Below are 27,874 nucleotides of genomic sequence, written 5' to 3'. Positions count from 1 at the left end.
ACAATAAATGAAATATAAACATTCTCAATTCATACTGAGGACATACTTACGTGGCAAGAGTCTAGCAGTAGCAGTGTACTTGACATCCCATACATGCTAAATTGAACTGAAGACAAATTTCCTACAAAATATACTTAGAATAGCTTTTATTTATATGGAACATTCAATTCAATGGCTTCCCTGTAAACAGCTACTAAAAACTATGTACTTTCTCCTGAGGAACAGCAGTCTTCCCTAAGCAGGCAGTATCACATTTTCCAGTTCAGAAAGGAGTTCCCTGATTTCAAGAACTGTCCTTATTAATCCCAAATCACAGAATTCAGCTAATGACTATTTTTTTAATTGAAAACAGAGTATCACCACATGCTATTGATTTCCGTGAATAAATGTACTCCAGTCACACTCAAAAGAGAGTGGTGGCCAGACTAGGAAGCAATCATTCAATATCACATTTAATCAACAAGTTCGTTTTAAAAGGCAAGCATTCTAATTTTTAAAGCAAAATTTAGCCTTTCAACTCTCCCCACTCCCACAGAGTACAGTGAGAAAAATCAAGAGGCGAACTCTTAGAGATCTTTTTCATAAACCACTTGCAGATGCCTTAAAGTGTCAAATATTACACTTGTCTGTCATATTTGCACAATTTGCCTTCCTAGGGCCAGGACTCAGGTGAGGCAAGGAGGTGCCCAGGGCACAAGATTTAAGGAAGCATGCACTCCTGTGGTTATTCAAATGCAAAGTCCACACATGCACTAATCCAAGAATAAATGACTCTTTAAATCTCGTGTGGAAAGAGACTGCCTTGCCTCACCCTCATTTGGGCTCTTCAGAGCACAGTACTTTAAAATTTTTTTTTTCAAATTTTTAGGAATTTTATACAATCTCTAAATATATGAATACAAATTCAAATTTAACTAGCAACAGGATGGAAAATCCCCTTTAAACACTGTAATATTTCCCAAACACCTCCCACACAATATGTTAAACTTTAGCACCATGCTTTTTAAAAAACTTTTACTAACAAAACCAATCAACATACAATATGAACATTCTTTTTTTATCACATAGTTGTATATTCATCATCATGATCATTTCTTAGAACCCTTGTATTAATTCAGAAAAAGAAATATAAAGAAAATGGAAAAAATATTCATACATACCCCTTACCTCTCCCTTTCATTGATCACTAGCATTTCAACTCTAAATATTTTTGTAGAGTATCACATATGTAAAAAAGAGTGTACCTCAATTTCCTCACTAGTAAATTCCATGCTCTGAAAATTAGCATATTTCTTCAGAAATCACAACATAAATGATTTACTAAATAAATTAATCAAATACTTTTCAGTGTTTGATAGATTGTTTACTTATTTGAACTTATTTTTACATTCTATGGCACTGTTCATAGATTCCATTATGCTCTCATGCAAAATATTCTGAACATTTTTCTTTAAAATTTGTATAATTGTCTTTTTCATTGATCCTTTTTTAACTTTTATTTTTTATTCAAAAAGTTGTAGTTTACTGGAAAATCATGCATTAAATAACAGGATTCACATTTACTAACCCACCAACTCCTTGCATTGGTGTGGAATATTTGTTTCAATTGATAATAGTATATATTTAAACCGTACTGTCAATAAAAGTCTGTGGTGTAACATAGGGTTCACAGTTCGTATAATTCCATGGGTTGTTTTTAAATTTTTTACTGTTACCATGTACACAATCTAATATTCCCCCTTTAATCATATTCAGATATATATCTCAGTGCTGTTAATTGCATTCACAATATTGTTCTACGATCACCACAATCCATTATGAAATTATTTCCATCATTTCAAATAGGAATCCTGAACATTTTAAACCTTAAATTCCCATTCCTTATCCCCACCCTGTGTCCTGGTAACCTATACTCTAGATTCAATCACTCAATGAGTTTGCTTATTCTAATAATTTCAAAACAATGAGATCATACAATTGTCTTTTCGGTCTGAATTATTTCACTCAACATGGTTCTTCAAGGTTCATCCATGTTGATTATATATCAGGACTTCATTCCTTTTTATGGATGAAAAATATTCCACTATACATATATAGCACATTTTGTTTATCCACTCATCCATTGATGGACACTTGGGTTGCTTCCATCTTATGGCAATTGTGATTAATGTTGCTATGAAAATCAGTGTGCAAATATTTGTTCAAGACCCTGCTTTCAATTCTTTGGGGTATACACCTACTATGGGATTGCTGGGTCATATGGTAGTTCTATACTTTAGCTTTCTGAGGACCCACCAAACTGTCTTCCACAGCAGTTGTGCCATTTTATATTGCCACCAGGAAGGAATGAGATGTCCTATTTCTCTTGCATCCATTTCAACATTTGTCATTTTCTGTTTTGTTTTTAAGACCAGCCATTCTAATTGGTATGAAATGGTATCTCATTATGGTTTTGATTTGCATTTTTGTAATAACTAATGATGTTAATCAGCTTTTCATGTGCTTTCTGGCCATTTGTCTATCTTTTTCGGAGATATTTATGTTCAAGTCTTTAACATCTTTTTCAAAGCTAGTACAAAGAAATCCTTTATTATCTTCACCCAAATTCCCCAAATGCTACTGTCTTAACATAAACTCAGGATAATCATCAAGATCTGGGATCTACCACTGATATAATTTCATTATGAAGTATATAGATCTTATTCACATTTTACCAATTATCCCACTAATACTCCTTCTCCTAGTGCAAAAACTAATCCAGGATCAAGTGTTGTGTTTAGTTCTCTTGTTTTCTGAGTTTCCTTTACTGTGGAAGAGTTCATTGGTTTTGCTTTGCCTCTCATGACCTTGGGACTCTTGAAGTGTAACAGCCAGAGATGTTATAGAATGTCACTCATTTTGAATTTGCTTCATGTTTCTACCCGATTAAAAGGCATGTTTCTTCATTTTGATCAAGAATACCATAGGACTGATGCTATGTTTTTTTTCAACAAAGCACATCAGGAGGCAAGGGATGTTGGCTTGGCCCATCTCTTGCTGTGTTAACTTTGGTTGCTTAGTGATCAAAATGGTGTCTACAACATTTCTACACCATAAAGTATTTCTCCTTAAAATTAATCCATATCTTAAAGGTACACATTTGGGCTTTTGTAAATATCCTGTTTCTTATTGTAATTTCTCCTCTAAATATTAATATCCACTGGTAAATATTAATACTCTGTTGTTTGTGAAATGGTGATTTTTAAAATTTCCATCATTTATAAATATAACAAAATCCCAATCAAAACATAGAATTTCTTTCTTGTGGAGCTATGTAAGTTTAGTACAAAATTTATTTGCAAGATCCAAGAAGAATGAATGAACAGAAAAACTTTGAAATTACAAAGAGGAAGAAGGTGCGGATGGGGTTAAGGCCCATTATATTTTTCATACAAAGTCTATGTGACTAGTATGACACATGATTATTCAGACAAATCAAAGGAAGAAATTAGAATATTTGAAAGAGACCCAATTAGACATGCAAATTGCTTAAACCGTAGAGAAGATAACTAAATTCACTGAGGTAAAGATAAACTTTTCACTAGACAATCTATGAAAAAAGATCAAATTGGATCTAGTTTGTATGTAAGGAATCACTAAAGATTCCAAATGGAGTCAAGAATAAATGGCACAAATGATACCATACAAATAGAAGAAAAATTAATGAATGCTCTACAACTTGAGGGTAGGAAAACTTTCTTAATCATTATTTTAAATCCAGAAAGAGATAAGGAAAAACATGGACAAATTAGACTACCAAATGAAAAAAAAGATTTTTTAAAAATTTTTTATTAATTAAAAAAAAATTATAAGAAACACAAACATTCTCAGTATATGCTCATTCCGTTCTACACATATAATCAGTAATTCACAATATCATCATATAGTTGCATATTCATCATCATGATCATTTCTTAGAACATTTGCATCAATTCAAAAAAAGAAATAAAAAGACAACAGAAAAATAAAACAAAAACAGAAAAAAAATTTTATATAAAAAATTATACTCAGGATAAAAAGAAAATTAGATATGGAAAAATATTTCAATTTATAACAGTCAATGCTTCAAACTGCTAACATATAAAGACTTTCTAATAAAAAAGATGCAAATGACTGATAACCCCATGCAAACGGCTATTAGACACATAAGAAAGGGATCACCTTGGCACAAAATATAGAGATGCATGGTAAAATGAAAGGGAAATAAAATTTTTCACCTATTAAATGGGCAAAAATCCAAAAATTTGACAACAGACACTGCTGGCAAGACTGTGGGCAATTAGACACTCTCATTATTGCTGGCAAGAATGTGAAATGGTGCAATCCCTAAGGGTGGAATTTGGCAATTTCTCACAAATTACATAAGCATTTATCTTTTAATTCTGTGATTTCACATCTAGGAGTCCATCTCAAAGACATACAAGCTTAAAATAAAAAGGCAGAAATATTATTTGTAACAGTAAAAAAATAGAAGTAACCCAAATGTCCATTAATAAGGGGCTGATTGAATAAACTGTGATACAGCTACTAAAAGACATTATATATTATGAAGATGTAAGAAAAACAAGGTACGTAGCTTTATATGATGATGGAATGATCTTAAGATATTTTAAAATGAAAAAAAGTGGAGAAAAATACATATAGGATGCTACTGTTTTCCTAAGAAAACAGTATATAATCATATAATTATTGAAATATTAACTAAAAAGTTTTTACACATTTTAAAATTGTTTTTTCGCCTTTTTGTTGTTTAATTGATGGATTTCTTCATATATTCTGGATATTCAAACATTATTTGATATGTGGATGCCAATTATTTTCGTCCATTACGTAGGTTTTCATTTTACTTTCAAAATAAAGTCCTTGGAGGGGAAAGAAAAAGAGGAATAAAAAGGAATCTTCCTTAACAAAGACCTGCAAAAACCATCTACAGCAACACTAGAGGCATTCTCTTTAAAAGTACAATACTTATTATTTATAAACAATTCCTTCTAGAAGTCCTAGCTAAGACATTAAGTTGACCAGAGATTACCATTATGCAAAAATTAAAGTAATATATAAGTAATATCTAAGAATCCCAATATCTAAGCAATATCTAAGAACCCCAAGGAATCATTTTAGAATGAGAGAGCTTAACAAGATTCCTGGAGGGTAGGCCACAAGAATGCTTGCCTGCCATGTCAGAGGACCCGGGTTCAATTCCCGGTGCCTGCCCATGTATTTAAAAAAAAAAAAAAGATTCCTGGAAATAAAGACAAGTAAACAAACAGGAGGAGTTTCATAAAGTTTAGTATATTAGTATCAGTAACTTCTTTTCATCAAAAGACACTAAAGAAAGTGAAAAGTAAGCCATAAACTGGATATGATATTTATGACACTGACAAAGTATTAATATCTAGACTATAAAGACAACTCACTTTTAAAAAGACAACACAGCGGAAAAATGGGAAAAGACATGAAAACGCATGTCACAAAAAAAAGGAAACATGAAGGGCCCATAAACATACCAAAATGTGCTCAGACTTACTGAAAACCAGAGAAATGCAAATTAAGGTCACAAGACACCATTTTACACCTTTCAGATTGCTAACATCAAAAAGGATGTAGAATACCATGACATTTATATATTGCTATTGAAGTAGTTCTATCATTTTGAAAAACAATTTGGTACTATTTGGTATTAAATTATGATGCTGAACAATGCAGTACTCATTACCCAGCAATTCTATTACAAGGGAAATAGAAAACCCTTCATCAAAAGCCCAGAAGATATGTGTAAGAATCATCTCAGTTTCTCTGAGTCCCTGTTCCTTTGTTATTTCCCCCTCTTCTCAAGTGTCTGCTGACCCTCGCTTTTCAGTAGCATGCCAAGTCTTCTGGTGCCTGGAGCTGCTGAGCGTCGAGCCTGGGATCTGGCTGGGCTTCTAGGGTATCCCTAACTACCAATCATTTCTTTTGAGCCGGGAGCTGCTACAGAGGAGGCCTCCTCTACAAGGAGCGTCAGAACAGGGCTCTATCTCTGTCCGCTGGGCTTCTGAGCTCCTCTCCTGGAGGGCCCTGCCCGGCAGCGGCACGAGTAGGAAGCAAGATCCGGGGGGCAGTCTCCTCCTTTCCCAGCTGCATTCTCACGCACGCTGCGTAAGCCACTGGCTTCCAAGCCTAGTTCCCCAAGACAGCGACCACTGCCCACCTAGTTCCAGCTCTACAAGATTCCCTCCTTTATGTCCTATGGGCTTTTGCCTTTATTAAAAACCCTAAACCTCAACAAAGTGGCTTCTGGGGTTGGGAAAGTCTCTTTTCAATCCTGGCAAAGTTAAAATTTAATATAGAATCTCTCCGAGCCTGAGGTTACAGAGATGGTTTCTCCTAGGTTAGAAAACTGCATCTCAAGCTTGGGACCGGTTCCACCATATGGCAATTGCCCGCAGCAGCTTTTCTAAAATCACGATGACCACGCTGAGCCTTTAAAAACAGTTCAGGTACTAAGGGGCCTGAATCTGCCTGCAGACCCTGCACCACGGGTTGGTTTCACACGCCTCGTCAACTGGGTTAAAATTCTACCTATGTGTTTCATCGAATCTACGATGCCATCAGTTTTAAACTGCACTACTGTTTCCTGAGTCACCAGGAAAGAGAAAACGCTGCCAATTCAGCAAGCGCACACCATTCATTATGACACATGACCTTTTGGAAATGTTAAAATGCAAAGAATGCGCGTCTAAGACATATGGTTCTTTCCTCATTTTTCTCACCTTGATAGTTTAGGGAAATCGGCGCCTGTGGTTGGATAGGGTCCCTCGACCCAGAAAGGGAACAGTCGCGCTCCTCCACGCCTCACCGGTGCGAGCCAAGGACACCGGAAGTGCGTGTCTTCACGTCGCGGGAATAAAACCCTATTATCGCGAGAGTTCTGTTCCCCGGGAGCTTTCGCCAGCGTCCAGTTCGCGTGAGAGCGCCCAGGGAGTGGTAGCCTTGGGTCGCAAGGCGACCGCGATAGACGCAAAGTAGTGACGGCAACTGTAGTCCTGGTGAGTGAGTACCCGCGCGCCACCCCTCGGCTTGCGGGAGCGGGTCGCTGGCCCGACTTTTGGGGCCGGGGCCTCCAGAGGCACGGCGGCCGCCACCCGGCTCGCGCGAGCCAACGCGTCCAGTTGTTTGGGGGAGGCGGAGGGAGTGCTCTGGCAGCACCCCCCGGCGGACACCACATAAAAAGTTTTAATTATGTTATTTTATTTTCAGTCAGTGAAAACCAACTTGTAGAGCTGTTGCCATTCTAATAATAATGCATTAAGATTTCAAAAAGATATTAAGTTTTAAAATTGTGAGCAGTCGCGCGTATTCTAGGTGATTAAAGGTTCTTTATAGGTCTATTGGATTGCTAGTTCGGTTCTTCTTTAGGGTTCTTATCAGTTTGCATGCCTTTTTTTTTAAATTTGATAAAAATTTCCCAAAGGGGCGTCAACCTTGCATGCGAAAATTATCGTCATAATCTCGCTTGAAACATTAATTCACAATAGACAAAATTCTGTGCACGTAGAATGTACTATCTCATTTCTCACAAAATGTTACGTAAGAAATAGTCATAATTATTATTCACATTCAATGATAGATTGGAAATCTTATGTCATAAGATTATTATTACTATGTCATAGTCATCCTCAGGGTTCTCAGGATCAGTGGTTATAAGCTTAAGTAACAGGCAGGTCCTCTTATTGTTCCCTCTTCACAGAGCAGAAAACGAGAACATAGAAAAGCTAAGTTACCCCAAATTGCTCATCTTTGTGTTCACATTTTCTCCTACAGCTTTCCTTCTGGTGACATACACAACCCTAGACTTCCTCTTTCAACTGTACCCACACTCAGCTTTGCTAATTACACTTAGTGTTGTGCTGCCATCACACACTATTGTGCTATCCATTTCCAAACCTTTACAGTCAACCTTATTAAATATTCTTTAACCACCAACTGCCCATTTTTCTATCTCCTGATAACATTTGTTCTTGAAGTCAACTCCCAGAATTTGCTCATTATACTTAAGTTCATATTAGTGATACCATAAGAATATTTGTCCTTTTCTTTCTGGCTTATTTTGCACAACATAATGTCATCAAGGATCATCCACATTGTTGCATGCATCATGACTTCATTCCTCTTATTGCTGCATAACAGTTCATCCTTTCTGTATACCTCAGTTTGTTTACCCATTCATCAGTTCATGGACATTTGGGCTGTTCCCATCTATTGGCAATCATGAATAATGCCGCTCTTAACATTGGTGTGCAAGTGCCTATTCGTGTTCCTGCTTTCGGTACTTCTAAGTGTATACCAAGCAATGGAATTACTGGATCATATGACAGTTTATGCTTAGCTTCCTGAGGAATGACCAAACTGCCTTCAAACTGCCTTTTACATTTCCACCAACAGTGAATAAGTGTACCTATTTCCCTACATGCTTTCCAGCATTTGTAATTTTTTTCTTTTTGATAATGACCATTCCAATACATGTAAAATGATATTTCACTGTGGTTTTGATATGCATTTCCCTGACAGCTAGTGAAGTTGAGCATCTTTTCATATGCTTTTTAGCCATTTCTATTTCTTCTTTGGGAAAGCATCTCTTGCCCATTTTATCCCTGCAAATTTTATTGAGATATATTCATATACCATATAATCCATCCAAAGTATATAATGAGTATCTTGGAGTATCATCCCCTAGTTGTACAGTCATCACATGCGATTTTCAACCACTTTTATTGCTCCGAAGTAAAAAATAATAGCTAGACATAAAAAGAAAACCCATTTGTATTTCTCCTTTGGAAAACTGCTTGTCAATGGCTTTTGTCCTTTTATTTTTTTATTTTTTGGCATGGTCAGGCTCCAGGAATTGAACCCAGGTCTCCAGCATGGCAGGCGAGAATTCAACCAGTGAGCCACCATTGCACTGCCCTGTCCGTTTTTATATTAGGTTATTTGTTGTCTTGTTGTTGAGTATAGGATTTCATTATAAATTCTGGATATCTATCTAACCCTTGTTGGATAGATAATTTCCAAATATTTTCTCCTATTGAGTTGGCTGCCTTTTTACTATCTTGAAAAGCCATATGATGTGCAGAAATAATTTTGAGGCGATCCCATTTGTCTTTTTCTTCTTTCATTGCTTTTGCTTTGGGTGTAAGGTCCAGGAAAACACCTCATTCCATAAGATCTTTAAGATATTTCTGTACATTTTCTTCTAAGAGTTTTATGGCCCTGGCTCTAATGTTTTAGATCTTTGATCCATGTTGAGTTAATTTCTGTATAACATATAAGATAGGGATTCTCTTTCGTTCTTTTAGATATGGATATCCAGTTCTCCAAGCACCATTTGTTGAAGAGGCCATTCTGTCCCAGTTGGATGGACTTGGCTGCCTAATAAGAAATCAGTTGGCCAGATATGAGAGGGTCTTATTATGAAATTTCAATTAAATTCCATTGGCCAATATAACTAACCTTAGACCAGTACCATGCAGTTTTCACAATTGTAGCTTTGTAATACGCTTTAATCTCAGGAAATGTGTGACCTCCAACCTCATTTTTCTTTTTCAGATGTTTTTAGCTGTTCAGGGCATCTTGCCATTCCAAATAAATTTGATCATTGGTTATGCTATATCTGCAAAGCAGGCTTTTGGGATTTTGATTGATACTGTGTTGAATCTGTAGTTCAATTTGAATACAGTTGTCTTAATGATACTTAGTTTTTCATTCTATAACATAAACTGTCTTTCCATTTATTTAGGTCTTTGATTTCTTTTATGCATTGTTTCGTAGATTTTGTGTATAAGTCCTTTAAATCCTTGGATAATTTTATTCTTAGATATTTGATTCTTTTAGTCGCTTTTGTAAATGGATTTTTCCTTGATTTCCTCCTTGGATATCTCATTACTACTTTTGTGAACTTGTTTGTTAGCTCAGGTATCTTTGTCGTGTGTTTTTTTTTTTTCAGAATTTTCTAAATACGGGATCATGTTACCTGCAAACAGTGAAAGTTTTACTTCTTACTTTTTAATTTGGATGCCTTTTATTTCTTTTTCTTGCCTAATTGCTGTAGCTAGAAATTCCAGCACAATGTTGAATAACAGTGGAGACAGTGGGCATTCTGCATTCTTGTCTTGTTCTAGATCTTAGAGGGTGGGCTGTGGGTTTTTCATATATGCCCTTTATTATATTTAGAAAGTTTCCTTCAATTTCTATCATGGTGTTTTTATCAGAGAAGGATGTTTGATTTTGTCAAATGCCTTTTCCATATCCATCAAGATGATTCTCCTTCAATTTGTTAATGTGGTGGTATCTTAGTTGATTTTCTTGTGTTAAACCTCCCTGCATATATGGGATAAAACCCACTTGGTATGATATATAATTCTTTTACTGTGCTGCAGGATTCAGTTTGCATGTATTTTGTTCATGATTTTTGCATCTGTATTCATTAGAGAGATTGGTGTGAAGTTTTGTTTTCCTGTAGTGTTTTTGTCTGACTGTGGTATATTGGGGTGATGTTGGCATCATAGAATGCATTATATAGCATTCCCTCCTCAGTTTTTTGGAAGAGTTTGAGGACGACTGGTATTTTTATTGGAATGCTTGTTGGACTTCACCTGTGAAGTCATTTGGACTTTTCTTTGCTGGGAGATTTTAATTTCTGATTCAGTATCTTTACTTGTGGTTGGTTTTCTGAGGTTGTCTATTTCTTCTGTTGTCATTGTAGGTTTTCATGTGTTTCTAGAATGTTTTCCTTTTCATTTAAGTTCTCTAGTTTGTTGGCTACAATAGCTCATATTATCCTCTTATGATCTCTCTTATTTCTGTGGGGTCAGTTGTAGTGTCCTCCTCCCATTTATGATTTTATTTATTTGCATCCTCTTTTTTTATTTGTCAGTCTTGCTAAGGGTCCATTATTTTTATTGGTATTTTCTAGGAAACAACTGCTGATTTTGTTGATTCTATTGTTTTTTGTTGTTCTCAATTTCATTTTTTTCTGCTCTAAGCTTTATTATTTCATTCCTACTGTTCACTTTGGGTTTACTTTGCTGTTCTTTTTCTAGTTCCTCCAGGTGTGGAGTTAACTCTTTTTTTGTTTGTTTGTTTTTTTGGAGTTAACTTTTGATATTAGCTCATTCCTCTTTTTTTTTTTAATTTTTTTATTAATCAAAAAAAAGAAAAGAAATTAACACAACATTTAGAAATCATTCCATTCTACACATGCACTCAGTAATTCTTAGTATCATCACATAGATGTATGATCATCATTTCTTAGTACATTTGCATCGATTTAGGAAAAGAACTAGCAAAACAGCAGAAAAAGATATAGAATGTTAATATAGAGAAGAGAATTAAAATAATAATACTAATAATATATATATATATATAAAGGAAAAAGAAAAAAACAAAAACAAAAGATACAAACACACAAACAAACAAACAAAAAACCATATTTCAGGTGCAGCTTCATTCAGTGTTCCAACCTAGTTACATTACACTTAGGTATTATTGTGCTGTCCATTTTTGAGTTTTTGTATCTAGTCCTGTTGCACAGTCTGTATCCCTTCAGCTCCAATTACCCATTATCTTACCCTGTTTCTAACTCCTGCTGGTCTCTGTTACCAATGATATAGTCCAAGCTGATTCTCGAATGTCGGTTCACATCAGTGGGACCATACAGTATTTGTCCTTTAGTTTTTGGCTAGACTCACTCAGCATAATGTTCTCTAGGTCCATCTATGTTATTACATGCTTCATAAGTTTAGTCTGTCTTAAAGCTGCATAATATTCCATCGTAGGTATACGCCACAGTTTGTTTAGCCACTCATCTGTTGATGGGCATTTTGGCTGTTTCCATCTCTTTGAAGTTGTAGATAATGCTGCTATAAACACTGGTGTGCAAATGTCCATCTGTGTCTTTGCCCTTAAGTCCTTTGAGTAGATACCTAGCAGTGGTATTGCTGGGTCGTAATCCATTCTGCCATTCTATGTCTTTTGATTGGGAAATTCAGTCCATTAACTTTTAGTGTTATTACTGTTTGGATAATATTTTCCTCTACCATTTTGGCTTTTGTATTATATATATCATATCTGATTTTCCTTCTTTCTACACTTTACTCCATACCTCTCTCTTCTGTCTTTTCATATCTGACTCTAGTGCTCCCTTTAGTATTTCTTGCAGAGCTGGTCTCTTGGTCACAAATTCTCTCAGTGACTTTTTGTCTATAAATGTTTTAATTTCTCCTTCATTTTTGAAGGACAATTTTGCTGGATATAGGAGTCTTGGTTGGCAGTTTTTCTCTTTTAGTAATTTAAATATATCATCCCACTGTCTTCTAGCTTCCATGGTTTCTGCTGAGAAATCTACACATAGTCTTATTGGGTTTCCCTTGTATGTGACAGATTGTTTTTCTCTTGCTGCTTTCAAGATCCTCTCTTTCTCTTTGACCTCTGACATTCTAACTAGTAAATGTCTTGGAGAATGCCTATTTGGGTCTATTCTCTTTGGGGTGCGCTGCACTTCTTGGATCTGTATATTTAGGTCTTTCATAAGAGTTGGGAAATTTTCAGTGATAATTTCTTCCATTAGTTTTTCTCCTCCTTTTCCCTTCTCTTCTCCTTCTGGGACACCCACAACACGTATATTTGTGCGCTTCATATTGTCATTCAGTTCCCTGATTCCCTGCTCAAGTTTTTCCATTCTTTTCCCTATAGTTTCTGTTTCTTTTTGGAATTCAGTTGTTCTATCCTCCAGTTCACTAATTGTAGCTTCTGTCTCTTTAGATCTACCATTGTAGGTATCCATTGTTTTTTCCATTTTTTCTTCTTTGTCCTTCACTCCCACAAGTTCTGTGATTTGTTTTTTCAGATTTTCTATTTCTTCTTTTTGTTCAGCCCATATCTTCTTCATGTCCTCCCTCAATTTATTGATTTGGTTTTTGAAGAGTTTTTCCATTTCTGTTCGTATATTCAGCATTAGTTGTCTCAGCTCCTGTATCTCATTTGAACTATTGGTTTGTTCCTTTGACTGGGCCATATCTTCAATTTTCCGAGCGTCATCCATTATTTTCTGCTGGTGTCTGGGCATTTGATCAGATCTCCCTGGGTGTGGGACCCAGCTGGTTGAAAGGTTTTTCTGTGGAATCTCTGGGCTTTGTTTTTCTTTTCCTGCCCAGTAGGTGGCGCTCGTGGCGGTCGTTTGTCTGCGGGGCAGTCGGCCCGGGAAACCGCGTGTGGAGGCGGGGGTCGCTGGCCGTGGCTTGGGGGAGTGCCGGTCCAAATTGCCCAGCTGGCCCGAGACGCCAAGCGTGACGGGAGGGCCCCGCTATCCAATGTTCCCAGTCAGACCGGGGAGCCACGTGCGTGGAGGGGACCCCAGACGCCAGCCACCCCAGCCGGGAAAACGTGCACCCCTCGGGTATCTCACAGCAGTGGATTCTCCCTACCCGTTCAGCCGTTCCAGAATGGGGTACGTTGTCTTTTTGGTCTCTGTCGTGGCTCCGGGAGCTGTTTCGTATTGTTTCTGTTTCTTTAGTTGCTTTTCTGGAGGAGGAACTAAGACCCGCGCGTCTTACTAAGCCGCCATCTTCTCCGGAAATATTCCTCTTTTTTAAAGTTGGCATTTAGGGCAATAAATTTCCCTCTCAGCACTACCTTTATGGCATCCCGTAAGTTTTGATATGGTGTGTTCTTATTTCGTCTTGAGATATTTACTGATTTCTTCTTTGACCCATTGTTTATTGTATTATTCAAGATCTCTGTTTTCTTTTTCTTTTTATTAATTAACAGAAAAAAAGAAATTAACCCAACATTTAGAAATCATACCATTCCACATATGCACTCAGTACTACTTAACATCATCACATAGATGCATGATCATCGTTTCTTAGTACATTTGCATCAGTTTAGAGGAACTAGTAACACAACAGAAAAAGATATAAAATGTTAATATAGAGCAAAGAAATAAAAGTAGTAATAATAGTAAAAAAAAAAAAAACCTATAGCTCAGATGCAGCTTCATTCAGTGTTTTAACATGATTACTTTACAATTAGGTATTATTGTGCTATCCATTTTTGAGTTTTTGTATCTAGTCCTGTTGCACAGTTTGTATCCCTTCAGCTTCAATTACCCATTACCTTACCCTGTTTCTAACTCCTGCTGGACTCTGTTACCAATGACATATTTCAAGTTTATTCTCAAATGTCCGTTCACATCAGTGGGACCATACAGTATTTGTCCTTTAGTTTTTGGCTGGACTCACTCAGCATAATATTCTCTAGGTTCATCCATGTTATTACATGCTTCGTAAGTTTATCTTGTCTTAAAGCTGCATAATATTCCATCGTGTGTATATACCACAGTTTGTTTAGCCATTCTTCTGTTGATGGACAGTTTGGCTGTTTCCATCTCTTTGCAGTTGTAAATAACGCTGCTATAAACATTGGTGTGCAAATGTCCGTTTGTGTCTTTGCCCTTAAGTCCTTTGAGTAGATACCTAGCAATGGTATTGCTGGGTCGTATGGCAATTCTATATTCAGCTTTTTGAGGAACCGCCAAACTGCCTTCCACAGTGGTTGCACCATTTGACATTCCCACCAACAGTGGATAAGTGTGCCTCTTTCTCCGCACCCTCTCCAGCACTTGTCATTTTCTGTTTTGTTGATAATGGCCATTCTGGTGGGTGTGAGATGATATCTCATTGTGGTTTTGATTTGCATTTCTCTAATGGCCAGGGACATTGTGCATCTTTTCATGTGCCTCTTGGCTATCCGTATTTCCTCTTCTGGTAGGTGTCTGTTCAAGTCTTCTTCCCATTTTGTAATTGGGTTGGCTGTCTTTTTGTTGTTGAGTTGAACAATCTCTTTATAAAATCTGGATACTAGACCTTTATCTGATATGTCATTTCCAAATATTATCTCCCATTGTGTGGGCTGTCTTTCTACTTTCTTGATGAAATTCTTTGATGCACAAAAGTGTTTAATTTTGAGGAGCTCCCATTTATTTATTTATTTCTTCAGTGCTCTTGCTTTAGGTTTAAGGTCCATAAAACCGCCTCCAGTTGTAAGATTCATAAGATATCTCCCTACATTTTCCTCTGTTTTATGGTCTTAGACCTAATGTTTAGATCTTTGATCCATTTTGAGTTAACTTTTGTATAGGGTGTGAGATATGGGTCTTCTTTCATTCTTTTGCATATGGATATCCAGTTCTCTAGGCACCATTTATTGAAGAGACTGTTCTGTCCTAGGTGAGTTGGCTTGACTGCCTTATCAAAGATCAAATGTCCATAGATGAGAGGGTCTATATCTGAGCACTCTATTCTATTCCATTGGTCGATATATCTATCTTTATGCCAATACCATGCTGTTTTGACCACTGTGGCTTCATAATATGCCGTAAAGTCAGGCAGCGCAAGACCTCCAGCTTCGTTATTTTTCCTCAAGATGTTTTTAGCAATTCGGGGCACCCTGCCCTTCCAGATAAATTTGCTTATTGGTTTTTCTATTTCTGAAAAATAAGTTGTTGGGATTTTGATTGGTATTGCATTGAATCTGTAAATCAATTTAGGTAGGATTGACATCTTAACTATATTTAGTCTTCCAGTCCATGAACACAGTATGCCCTTCCATCTATTTAGGTCTTCTGTGATTTCTTTTAGCAGTTTTTTGTAGTTTTCTTTATATATGTTTTTTGTCTCTTTAGTTAAATTTATTCCTGGTACTTCATTCTTTTAGTTGCAATTGTAAATGGGATTCGTTTCTTGATTTCCCCCTCAGCTTGTTCATTACTAGTGTATAGAAATGCTACAGATTTTTGAATGTTGATCTTGTAACCTGCTACTTTGCTGTACTCATTTATTAGCTCTAGTAGTTTTGTTGTGGATTTTTCTGGGTTTTCTACGTATAGTATCATATCGTCTGCAAACAGTGATAGTTTTACTTCTTCCTTTCCAATTTTGATGCCTTGTATTTCTTTTTCTTGTCTAATTGCTTTGGCTAGAACTTCCAACACAATGTTGAATAATAGTGGTGATAGTGGACATCCTTGTCTTGTTACTGATCTTAGGGGGGAAAGTTTTCAATTTTTCCCCATTGAGGATGATATTAGCTGTGGGTTTTTCATATATTCCCTCTATCATTTTAAGGAAGTTCCCTTGTATTCCTATCTTTTGAAGTGTTTTCAACAGGAAAGGATGTTGAATCTTGTCAAATGCCTTCTCTGCATCAGTTGAGATGATCATGTGATTTTTCTGCTTTCGTTTGTTGATGTGGTGTATTACATTAATTGATTTTCTTATGTTGAACCATCCTTGCATACCTGGGATGAATCCTACTTGGTCATGATGTATAATTCTTTTAATGTGTTGTTGGATATGATTTGCTAGAATTTTATTGAGGATTTTTGCATCTATATTCATTAGAGAGATTGGCATGTACTTTTCTTTTTTTGTAATATCTTTGCCTGGTTTTGGTATGAGGGTGATGTTGGCTTCATAGAATGAATTAGGTAGTTTTCCCTCCACTTCAATTATTTTGAAGAGTTTGAGGAGAGTTGGTACTAATTCTTTCTGGAATGTTTGATAGAATTCACATGTGAAGCCGTCTGGTCCTGGACTTTTCTTTTTAGGGAGCTTTTGAATGACTAATTCAATCTCTTTACTTGTGATTGGTTTGTTGAGGTCATCTATTTCTTCTTGAGTCAAAGTTGGTTGTTCATGTCTTTCCAGGAACCCGTCCATTTCATCAAAATTGTTGTATTTATTAGTGTAAAGTTGTTCATAGTATCCTGTTATTATCTCCTTTATTTCTGTGAGGTCAGTAGTTATGTCTCCTCTTCCATTTCTGATCTTATTTATTTGCATCCTCTCTCTTTTTCTTTTTGTCAATCTTGCTAAGGGCCCATCAATCTTATTGATTTTCTCATGGAACCAACTTCTGGTCTTATTGATTTTCTCTATTGTTTTCATGTTTTCAATTTCATTTATTTCTGCTCTAATCTTTGTTATTTCTTTCCTTTTGCTTGCTCGGGATTAGTTTGCTGTTCTTTCTCCAGTTCTTCCAAGTGAACAGTTAATTCCTGCATTTTTGCCTTTTCTTTTTTTCTGATAAAGGCATTTAGGGCAATAAATTTCCCTCTTAGCACTGCCTTTGCTGCGTCCCATAAGTTTTGATATATTGTGTTTTCATTTTCATTCGCCTCGAGGTATTTACTAATTTCTCTTGCAATTTCTTCTTTGACCCACTTGTTGTTTAAGAATGTGTTGTTGAGCCTCCATGTATTTGTGAATTTTCTGGCACTCCGCCTATTATTGATTTCCAACTTCATTCCTTTACGATCCGAGAAAGTGTTGTGTATGATTTCAATCTTTTTAAATTTGTTAAGACTTGCTTTGTGACCCAGCATATGGTCTATCTTTGAGAATGATCCATGAGCACTTGAGAAAAAGGTGTATCCTGCTGTTGTGGGATGTAATGTCCTATAAATGTCTGTTAAGTCTAGCTCATTTATAGTAATATTCAGATTCTCTATTTCTTTATTGATCCTCTGTCTAGATGTTCTGTCCATTGATGAGAGTGGTGAATTGAAGTCTCCAACTATTATGGTATATGTGTCTATTTCCCTTTTCAGTGTTTGCAGTGTATTCCTCATGTATTTTGGGGCATTCTGGTTCGGTGCGTAAATATTTATGATTGTTATGTCTTCTTGTTTAATTGTTCCTTTTATTAGTATATAGTGTCCTTCTTTGTCTCTTTTAACTGTTTTACATTTGAAGCCTAATTTGTTGGATATTAGTATAGCCACTCCTGCTCTTTTCTGGTTGTTTTTGCATGAAATATCTTCCCAACCTTTCACTTTCAACCTGTGTTTATCTTTGGGTCTAAGATGTGTTTCCTGTAGACAGCATATAGAAGGATCCTGTTTTTTGATCCATTCTGCCAGTCTATGTCTTTTGATTGGGGAATTCAGTCCATTAACATTTAGTGTTATTACTGTTTGGATAATATTTTCCTCTACCATTTTGCCTTTTGTATTATATATATATCATATCTGATTTTCCTTCTTTCTACACTCTTCTCCATACCTCTCTCTTCTGTCTTTTTGTATCTGACTCTAGTGCTCCCTTTAGTATTTCTTGCAGAGCTGGTCTCTTGGTCACAAATTCTCTCAGTGACTTTTTGTCTGAGAATGTTTTAATTTCTCCTTCATTTTTGAAGGACAATTTTGCTGGATATAGGAGTCTTGGTTGGCAGGTTTTCTCTTTTAGTAACTTAAATATATCATCCCACTGTCTTCTTGCTTCCATGGTTTCTGCTGAGAAATCTACACATAGTCTTATTGGGTTTCCCTTGTATGTGATGGATTGCTTCTCTCTTGCTGCTTTCAAGATCCTCTCTTTCTCTTTGATCTCTGACATTGTAACTAGTAAGTGTCTTGGGGAACGCCTATTTGGGTCTAATCTCTTTGGGGTGCGCTGCACTTCTTGGATCTGTAATTTTAGGTCTTTCATAAGAGTTGGGAAATTTTCAGTGATAATTTCTTCCATTAGTTTTTCTCCTCCTTTTCCCTTCTCTTCTCCTTCTGGGACACCCACAACACGTATATTTGTGCAGTTCACATTATCCTTGAGTTCCCTGATACCCTGTTCAAATTTTTCCATTCTTTTCCCGATAGTTTCTGTTTTTTTTTGGAATTCAGATGTTTCATCCTCCAAATCACTAATTCTATCTTCTGTCTCTTTAAATCTATCATTGTAGGTATCCATTGTTTTTTCCATCTTTTCTACTTTATCCTTCACTTCCATAAGCTCTGTGATTTGTTTTTTCAGTTTTCTATTTCTTCTTTTTGATCAGCCCATGTCTTCTTCATGTCCTCCCTCAGTTTATCGATTTCATTTTTGAAGAGGTTTTCCATTTCTGTTCGTATATTCAGCATTAGTTGTTTCAGCTCCTGTATCTCGTTTGAACTATTGGTTTGTTCCTTTGACTGGGCCATATTTTCAATATTCTGAGTATGATCCGTTATCTTCTGCTCGCGTCTGGGCATTTAGTCAGATTTCCCTGGGTGTTGTACCCCGCAGGTTGAAAGATTTTCCTGTGAAATCTCTGGGTTCTGTTTTTCTTATCCTCCCCAGTAGGTGGCGCTCGTGGCACATGTTTGTCTACGGGTTCCACCAGTGAAAGTTGCTGTGGGTCCTTTAACTTTCGAAAACTCTTGTCGTAGGGGAGGTTCGGCAGCTGAAGCGTCTTGGAAGAGTGCCAACCGGCCCGGGGGTCCGTACGCGGGTAGGGTTGCCGGCCGCCGCAGCACGGGAGAGCGCCCGACCGAATTTCCTAGTCGGCTCAGGGTGCCAAGCGTGGCAGGAGGGCAGCAGCTGTCGCAGCCCGGGAGAGTGCACTGCTCCCAGCCGGACCGGGAGTCACGTGTTTGGAAGGGACCCTCCCGTCACCATTCGCAGTCTGGGGATTTCCGACCCAACTCTCTCAGTTGGTCTGGGGGGCCTTGTGTGGTGGGGGCGCCAGCTACCGCGGCCCACGGGGACCGCCTTCCCAATTCTGCCAGCTGGCCTGGGAAGGAGGAAGGGAGGGACTCCGGCCGCTTTCCGTCCCGCCCTGGAAAGCCCGCTCACCTCGGCTATCTCACCGGAGCTGGTTCTCCCAGACAGTGAGCCGTTCCAGGATGGGGTACGCCGTCCCTTTGATTTCCGTCGTGGCTCCGGGAGCTGCTCTGTATTGTCTCCACTCCCCCAGTAGCTGTTCTGGAGGAGGAAAGGTGAGGGTGGCAAGGCTGTCAAGGCCGGTGGCGGAGGAACTGGTGAAGGCGGAAGAGGGCACAGTGGTGGTTTGAGAGCCGCCGGAGCAGGAGGGGGAAGAGGGGAGAGGAGGGCAGGTGGGCCGGCTGCTGCGGGGCATGGGCGCCGGCGGACAAAGAGGGGAGAGGAGGGCGGGCGGGCTGGCTGCTGCGGGGCGTGGGCGCCGCGCGCTGGGCTGGCGGACAAAGAGGGGAGAGGAGGGCGTGCGGGCCGGCTGCTGCGGGGCGCGGGCACTGCGCGCCGGGCCAGCGGACAAAGAGACTGTAGGAACATTTTTGATGAGTGAATTCTTTACTTGTAATTTGCTTCTTGAGATCTTCTATTTCTTCTTGAGTCAGTTTAGCTTGTTTGTGTGTCTCTAGGGATTTGTCCATTCATCTCAGTTTTCTAGTTTTTGGGCGTATATAGAGGTTCATAGTATCCTCTTATGATTTTTTTTTTCCAGCATCATAATGATCCCCCTTTCATTTGTGATTTGTAATTTTGTGATTTTGTTTATTTGCATCCTCTCCTTTTTCCTCTGTGAGCCTTGCTAGTGGTCCATCGATTTTGTTAATTTTCTCAAAGAACCAACTTTTGGGTTTACTGGTTGTTTCTATTGTTCTTTTGTTTTCCCATTCATTTAACTGTACTTTAGTCTTACTTATCTTTTTTCTTCTGTTTGCTTTGGAGTTAGTTTGCTGTTCTTTCTCAGGTTCTTCCACGTGAGCAGATAAGCCCTCAAGTTTTGTTTTTCTTTTTCAATATAGGCATTTTAGGGCAATAAATTTCCTTCTAATAACAGCCATTGCTGCATCCCCTAATATTGCATGTGCTGGATTTTCGTTTTCATTCATCTCCTGATAACTACTGACTTCTCTAGCAACTACTTCTTTGAGCCTCTCTTTATTTAAGAATGTTATTTAACCTCCACATATTTGTGAAGTTCTCATTCTTTGGTTATTATTGATTTCCAGGTTCATTCCATTGTGATCAGAGAAAGTGCTTTGAATAATTTTAATGTTTTTAAATTTATAAAGACATGTTTTGTGCCCCAGTATATGATCTCTCCTGGAGAATGTCCCATGAGCACTAGAGAAGAAGATATATCCTGGTGTTTTGGGCTGTAATGACCTGTATATGTCTATTAGATCTAATTCATTTATCACATTGTTTAACTTCTCTGTTTTCTTGTTGATCCTCTGTCTGACTGTTCTATCCATAGAGGAGAGTGATGTATTAAAGTCTCCTACTATTATTGTTGGGACATCTGTGTCTACCTTCAGTTTTGCCAAAATCTTTCTCATATATTTTGGAGCTCCTTGATTTGAGCATAGACATTTATGATTATTTACTCTTGGTTAATTGTTTCTTTTGCTAAAATATAGTGTCCTTTGTCTCTTATGATGTTTTACATTTAAACTCTGTTTTGTCTGATATTAGTATAGCTATTCCTGTTTTCTTTTGATTACAGTTTATGTGGAAGATCTTTTTCCATCCTTTCACTTTCAGTCTATTTGTTTCCTTATTTCTAAGATGAGGCTCTTGTAAGCAGCATATAGGTCATTATATTTCTTAATCCATTCTGCCAATCTTTATGTTTTAAATGCTAAGCTTAGTTACTCTAAAGGCATTTCTTGAATCCAACATCTTATCCTCTGGGTTTTATTTGTCAGATCTGTATATATATATTTTCCATCTTTCTCTTTTTATCCTTTAAGTTACCCTTACTGTTACTCAATTCTGTGCTCTCCTCCAGCCTTTCCTCTCCTGTCTTTTTTTTCCAACTGGCAGAATTCCCATTAGTATGTCTTGTAGGTCCAGTCTCTTCTTGACGTATTCTCAATTTTGAAGGACAGTTGTGCTGGGTGTAGAATTCTTGGCTAGAATCAGAATTTTAAATATATCATACCACTGCCTTCTCACCTCCATAGTGCCAGTTGAGTAGTGTGAACTCAGTCTTATGTGGTTTCCCTTGTATAGTAGTAGATTATTTTTTGCATGGCACTTTTGGGATTTTCTGCTTCTCTTCAACATTTGAGAGACTGATTAATAATTGTCTCATGGAAGGCCTATTTGTATTTATTCTAATTGGAGTTTGTTGGGATTCTGGTTTGCATATTTATGCTTTCATAAAGGTTGGGAAGTTTTCCCCCATTATATCCTCCACTAATCTGTCTATCCCTTTACTCTTCTCTCCTCCTTCTGGGACCTCAATGATTCTTATATTTGTGCACTTTGTTTTGCCCATCATTTCCCTGAGATCCAATTCAAAATTTTCCGTCTTTTTTGTCATTTGCTCTTTTGTGTGTTCAGAATCAGTTGTACTGTCCTCTAGTTCACTTATTCTTTCTTCTGCCTCCTCAAATCTGCTGTTGTGTGTCTCTAAAATGTTTTTTATTTGATTGACACCATCTTTAATCTGTGTGATACCTGCTATTTTTCTATTCATTCTTTTTTTTTGCATGGACAGGCACCGGGAATCGAACCCAGGTCTCCAGCATTGCAGGCGAGATCTCTGCCTGCTGAGCCACCATGGCCTGCCCTCTGTTTATTCTTACAAATTCCTCTTTATGCTCTTCTAGTGGTTTCTTGATTCCATTTAAGTCATTAGCCATCCCACTGATTTTTTTTAAACTTTTTTATTGTATAGTATAACATATACAAAGCAAGGAAAGAAAAAAGCAATAGTTTTCAAAGCACTCTTCAACAAGTAGTTAAAGGATGGATCCCAGAGTTTGTAATGTGATACCATACGATCATCTCAGATTTTTCTTTCTAGCTGCTCCAAAATATAGGAGGCTAGAGGGCTTAAATATTTTTTTTATCATCATAATTGACTTTTTTGTGTGAAAAATAACATATACAAAAAAGCTATAAATTTCAAAGCACAGCACCACAGTTAGTTGTAGAACATATTTCAGAGTTTGATTGTGGGTTATAGTTTTGCAGTTTTAGGTTTTACTTCTAGCTGCTCTAAAATACTGGAGACTAAAAGAGATAATTTAATGATTCAGCATTCACTTTCATTTGTTAAATCTTATCTTCTCTATGATTCCACCATCACCTTTGCTCTTTCTGTCACCCTCTTTAGGGGTGTTTGGGCTATGACAATTCTAAATTTTTGATATTGGAAGGGTCTGCCACTAATATGGGATAGAGAGATGGAACTATATGATGTTCTGGAGAGGCTGGCTAGGTTTCAGGACTTATCTGGACCATCTGGAGTTTGTAGGTTTCTGCAAAGTTACTCTAGTGCATGGAAGCCTTGTGGAATCTTATATATTCCCCTAGGTGTTGTTTAGGATTGGCTGGAATGGTCCTGTTTGGGGGTTGGCAGGTTATGATAGGTAGTAAGGTATAACTGAATCTTGCCTAAGAGTGACCTCTAGAAATCGCCTCTCGACTATTTGAACTCTCTCTGCCATTGATACTTTATTAATTACGCTTCTTGTCCCCCTTTTGGTCAAGATGGAATTGTTGATCCCACGGTGCCAGGTCTGGATTTATCCCTGAGAGTCATCTTCTGCGTCACTGGGGAGACTTTCACCCCTGAATGTCATGTCCCATTTAGGGGGGAGGGCAATGATTTCACTTGCAGAGTTGGGCTTACGGAGAGTGAGGCTACATCTGAGCAACAAAAAATGTTCTCCAGAACCAGGAGATGAATAAAAGCAAAAATCCAGCATATGCAATATTATGGGATGCAGCAATGGCTGTGATTAGAAGGAAATTTATTGCCCTAAAATGCCTATATTGAAAAAGAAAAACGAAACTTGAAGGCTTATCTGCTCACCTGGAAGAACCTGAGTAACCAACCTATAGCTTAAAACTCAATAGCAGAAATTAAAAATTCCAGAGTAGTTCAAAAGCAGATGGGAGCTGGCAGAAAAATGAGTCAGTGAACCTGAAGAGAGACAAATGGGACACAAGCATGCCTGTCACTGGGGACATTTGTAGGTTTCCCAACAGGAGAAGAAAGGGAGAAAGTGGCAGAAAGAGTATTCAAAGGCACAATGGTGAAAACATGCCAAATTTATCAAAAATTCATTTATGCACACAACCACAGTGCTCAACAAAGTCCTAAATGACACAACCACAATGCTCAACAGATGACCTTACAGGATAAGGTCAAGTAAACCTGCAGCAAGGAATCTGATAATCACATTGTTAAGTGCCAAAAAGTGTATATGCAGAGAAGTCTCAATAAGATTGCTGTTTTCTCACAGAAAACCATGGGAGGGTCTGAGGTATGAGATGGCTTATTTAGAGTGCTGAAAGCAAAATATTACCAACTAAGAATTCTTTATCTAGAGAACTTTTAAAAATGAGGAAGGAATCCAGGATGCAGTCCTTCTACCAGAACAAATTTAAATAGGCAGGAACTGTCTGAAACAAGTATTTTGAGACTCGAGGCCAGTAGAATGTACAGCATTCAGGAAATAGCAGGAGAAAAAGTCAGATAAATTACAGTAAAAACTGCTCTGTCTGTGTGATGGTTACCAGTGTCCACCCCCCACTCTTAGAGCAGGCTGCTAGAGATTCAGCCCCTGGCTCTTTTGCTGGTGAATAAAAGGCATGTGAAATTGTTTTACCTAGGACTAGGGATGGGCACAGCTGTTCACTGATCATGGCTTTTGATTAGCAACTTCGGATAGCAGGGGATCTGGCTCTGAGGGTAGCCATTGTTCCACCCCATCCCAGACAAAGGTGTCAAGGGAGGAGACGTAAAAGATTCAGTGCTTCCTCAGGACTGTTGGGGAAATGGTCAAGGGTTCCATTTCTGGGTATGTCAAGAAAGCATTGCACTTTTCATGCAATGTGGAACGGTCTTCTGGTGCCATTCCTGATGCATTCCCCAGGACACTTTTAAACTGATTTGGCTCCCCTCCTTGGGTCCCTGACCCTGTTTCAGCTGGGAAAGACACCTTGGGAAACTTTGCTATGGCATGCCAGCCTCTTCCCACCCAAAATTGCCCTCCAGGAAAAGCGGCATCCAAATTGAAAAAGATGAAGTAAAACTTTCCTTATTCGCAGATGACATGATACTATACTTGGACAATCCTGAGAAATCTATGACAAAGGTACTTGAGATAGTAAATTCAGCAAGGTGGTAGGATATAAAATTAATGTGCAAAAATCAGTTATATTTCTATACATAAGCAGTGACCTAAGTGAAGAGTCAGTTAAGGAAAAAATTCCATTCAAAACAGCAGCTAAAAGAATCGAGTACTCAGGAATGAACTAGGGACATAAAGGACTTGTGCACAGAAAACTACATACATTGCTAAAAGAAATCAAAGGAAATATAAATAGGTGGAAAGATTCCCTGCTCATGGATAGGAAGGCTAAAAAAAGTTAAGATGTCAACTCTACCCAAATTGATTTACAGGTTGAACGCAGTACCAATCAAAATTCCAACAACCTACTTTGAAGACTTGGAAAAGCTAGTTACCAAATTCGTCTGGAAGGTAAAGAGACCCCTAATAGCTAAAAGCATCCTAAAAAAGAAGAACGAAGTGGCAGGATTAACACTTCCTGTCTTTAAAACTTACTATAAAGCTACAGTGGTCAAACAGTATGATACTGGCACAAAGAAAGAAGCATTAACCAATGGAATCAAAATTGGAGTACAGAAATAGACCTCCAAATCTGTGGTCAACTGATTTTTGACAAAGCCCCCAAATCCACTGAACTGGGACAAACTAGTCTTTTCAGTAAAGTGAGGTAGATATCAATAGGCAAAAGAATGAAAGAGGACAATTGCCTCATACCCTATGAAAAATTAAAGTGGATAAAATACCTAAATATAAGAACTAGTACCATAAAGCTTCTAGAAGAAAATATACAGAAACATCTTTAAGACCTAGTAATAGGGGGTAGTTCTTAAACTTTATACCCAAAGCATAAGCAATGAAACAAAAAATAGATGAATGGAAACTCCTCAAAATCAAATGCTTAAAAAAATTTTTTTTATTTAAAATTTTTTTTAAACATAACAATATACAAACACGAACATTCTTACCATATGATCATTCCATTCTTAGTATATAATCAAAACTCACAATATCATCACCATGATCATTTCTTAGAATATTTGCATCAATTCAGAAAAAGAAATAAAAAAAACTCATACATACTATACTCTTACCCCTCCCTCTCATTGACTGCTAATATTTCCATCTACGCAATATATTTTAGCCTTTGTTTCCCCTATTTTTTTCTATACCCCTTACCACTCCCTTTCATTGATCACTAGCATTTCAGTCTACTAAATTTATTCTAACATTTGTTCCCTCATTATTTATTTATTTTTGATCCATATGTTTTACTCATCTGTCCATATCGTAGATAAAAGGCGCATCAGACACAAGATTTTCACAATCATACAGTCACATTGCAAAAGGTATATCATTATCCAATCATCTTCAAGAAACATGGCTGTTGGAACACAGCTGTACCTTTTCAGACACTTCCCTCTAGCCTCTCCAATATAACTTAACAAAAAATTGATATCTATATGATGCGTACAAATAACCTCTAGAATAACCTCTCAACTCTGTTTGAAATCTCTCAGCCATTGATACTTTATTTTGTCTCATTTCTCTCTTCCCCTTTTGGTCTAGAAGGTTTTCTCAGTCCCCTGATGCTGAGTCCCAGCTCATTCTAGGATTTATGTCCCATGTTGCCAGGAAGGTTTACACTCCTTGGAGTTATGGCCCATATAGTGAGGGGAAGGACAGTAAGTTTGTTTGTTGCGTTGGCTGAGAGAGAGAGGCCATATCTGAGCAACAAAAGAGGTTCTCTGAGGATGACTCTTAAGCCTAATTTTAAGTAGGCTTACCCTATCTTTTGAGGATAAGTTTCATATGAACAAACCCCGAGATTGAGGGCTCAGCCTGTTGCTTTGGTTGTCCTCACTGCTTGTGAGAATGTTAGGAATTCCCCACATGGGGAAGTTGAATTTTCCCCTTTCTCGCCATTACCCCAAGGGGATTTTGCAAATGTTTCTTTATTCACTGTTCAAATCACTTTGGGATTTATTAGGCTATCACTCTGGACAAACCTACAAAATCTCATGCCCTACTCAAGGTTCCATGCACTTATGGTGTTCAATTAAACTGTCCACATAAGTTATATTAGGATATGCACTAGTCAGAATGTCAATTTTGTACTAGATAAACCTTTTTTTTGCTGTAGTCTCAACATAAAGTTTTAAAATATGAATTACCATCTGTTTTCAGCACCCTGCAATGTTGACATTCCTTTGTTCTTCCTCCTGCAAAAACATTTTAAAATTTGTACATTTAGTCACTATCATTGTATACTCTAGGCATTCCTTGATTATACCATCTCAGGCTTTATCGTTTGTCTTTCCTTCTATCTCATTTGCACCCCCAACCCTCCTCCCTTTATCATTCTCACATTCAGCTTTATTCAATGTAGTAACATTATTGTAAAATCAAATGCTTATGCACCTCAAAAGACTTTGTCAAAAAGGTGAAGAAGCAGCCAACTCAATCGAAGAAAATATTTGGGAATCAAAACTGGTCAAAAGATTAATATCCTGTATACATAGTGAAATCATACAACTCAACAATAAAAAACCAAACAACCTAATTATAAAATGGGCTAAAGATATGAATAAACATTTTTATGAAGAGCAAATACAGATGGCTCAAAAGCATATGAAGAGATGCTCATTTTCGTTGGCTATAAGGGAAATGTAGATCAGGAGTATAATGAAATACCACTTCACACCTGTAAGAATGGCTGCGATTAAATGAACAGAAAATACAAGTGTTGAAGAGGATGTGGAAATATAGGGACACTTATCCAGTGCTGGTGAGAATGTAAAATGATAACAGCGACTATGGAAGGTAATTTTGTGGTTCCTTAGGAAACTAAATATTGGGTTGCCCTTTGACACGGCAATACGACAACTCGATACATACCCAGAAGAGCTGAAAGCAGTGACTGAAACAGACATTTGCACACTAATGTTCATAGCAGTATTATTCACAATCTCC

The 27,874-nt window shown here is 37.5% G+C and overlaps 2 protein-coding genes across 6 annotated transcripts in view; one reads left to right on the top strand and one right to left on the bottom strand.

Annotated features, from left to right (window-relative positions):
- The window catches only part of LOC143646868 (uncharacterized), a 74,108-nt gene extending 67,115 nt beyond the window's left edge, over positions 1 to 6,993 (bottom strand). For 2 of the 5 annotated variants that reach the window (XR_013157688.1, XR_013157689.1), the window contains exon 1: positions 6,792 to 6,984. The gene's annotated coding sequence lies outside the window, so the exon portion shown is untranslated. Of the gene's footprint in view, positions 1 to 6,791 lie in introns of all 5 variants that reach the window. The other 3 variants (XR_013157690.1, XM_077116273.1, XM_077116272.1) reach the window with 3 other exon arrangements.
- LOC143646865 (uncharacterized) overlaps positions 6,930 to 27,874 on the top strand; it is a 67,019-nt gene continuing 46,074 nt past the window's right edge. The window contains 1 exon segment of the mRNA XM_077116270.1: positions 6,930 to 7,067. The gene's annotated coding sequence lies outside the window, so the exon portion shown is untranslated.

The sequence above is a fragment of the Tamandua tetradactyla genome, chromosome 9 (assembly GCF_023851605.1).
Source record: "Tamandua tetradactyla isolate mTamTet1 chromosome 9, mTamTet1.pri, whole genome shotgun sequence".
Lineage (NCBI taxonomy): Eukaryota > Metazoa > Chordata > Mammalia > Pilosa > Myrmecophagidae > Tamandua > Tamandua tetradactyla.
This window is presented reverse-complemented; position numbering and strand designations above follow the sequence as displayed.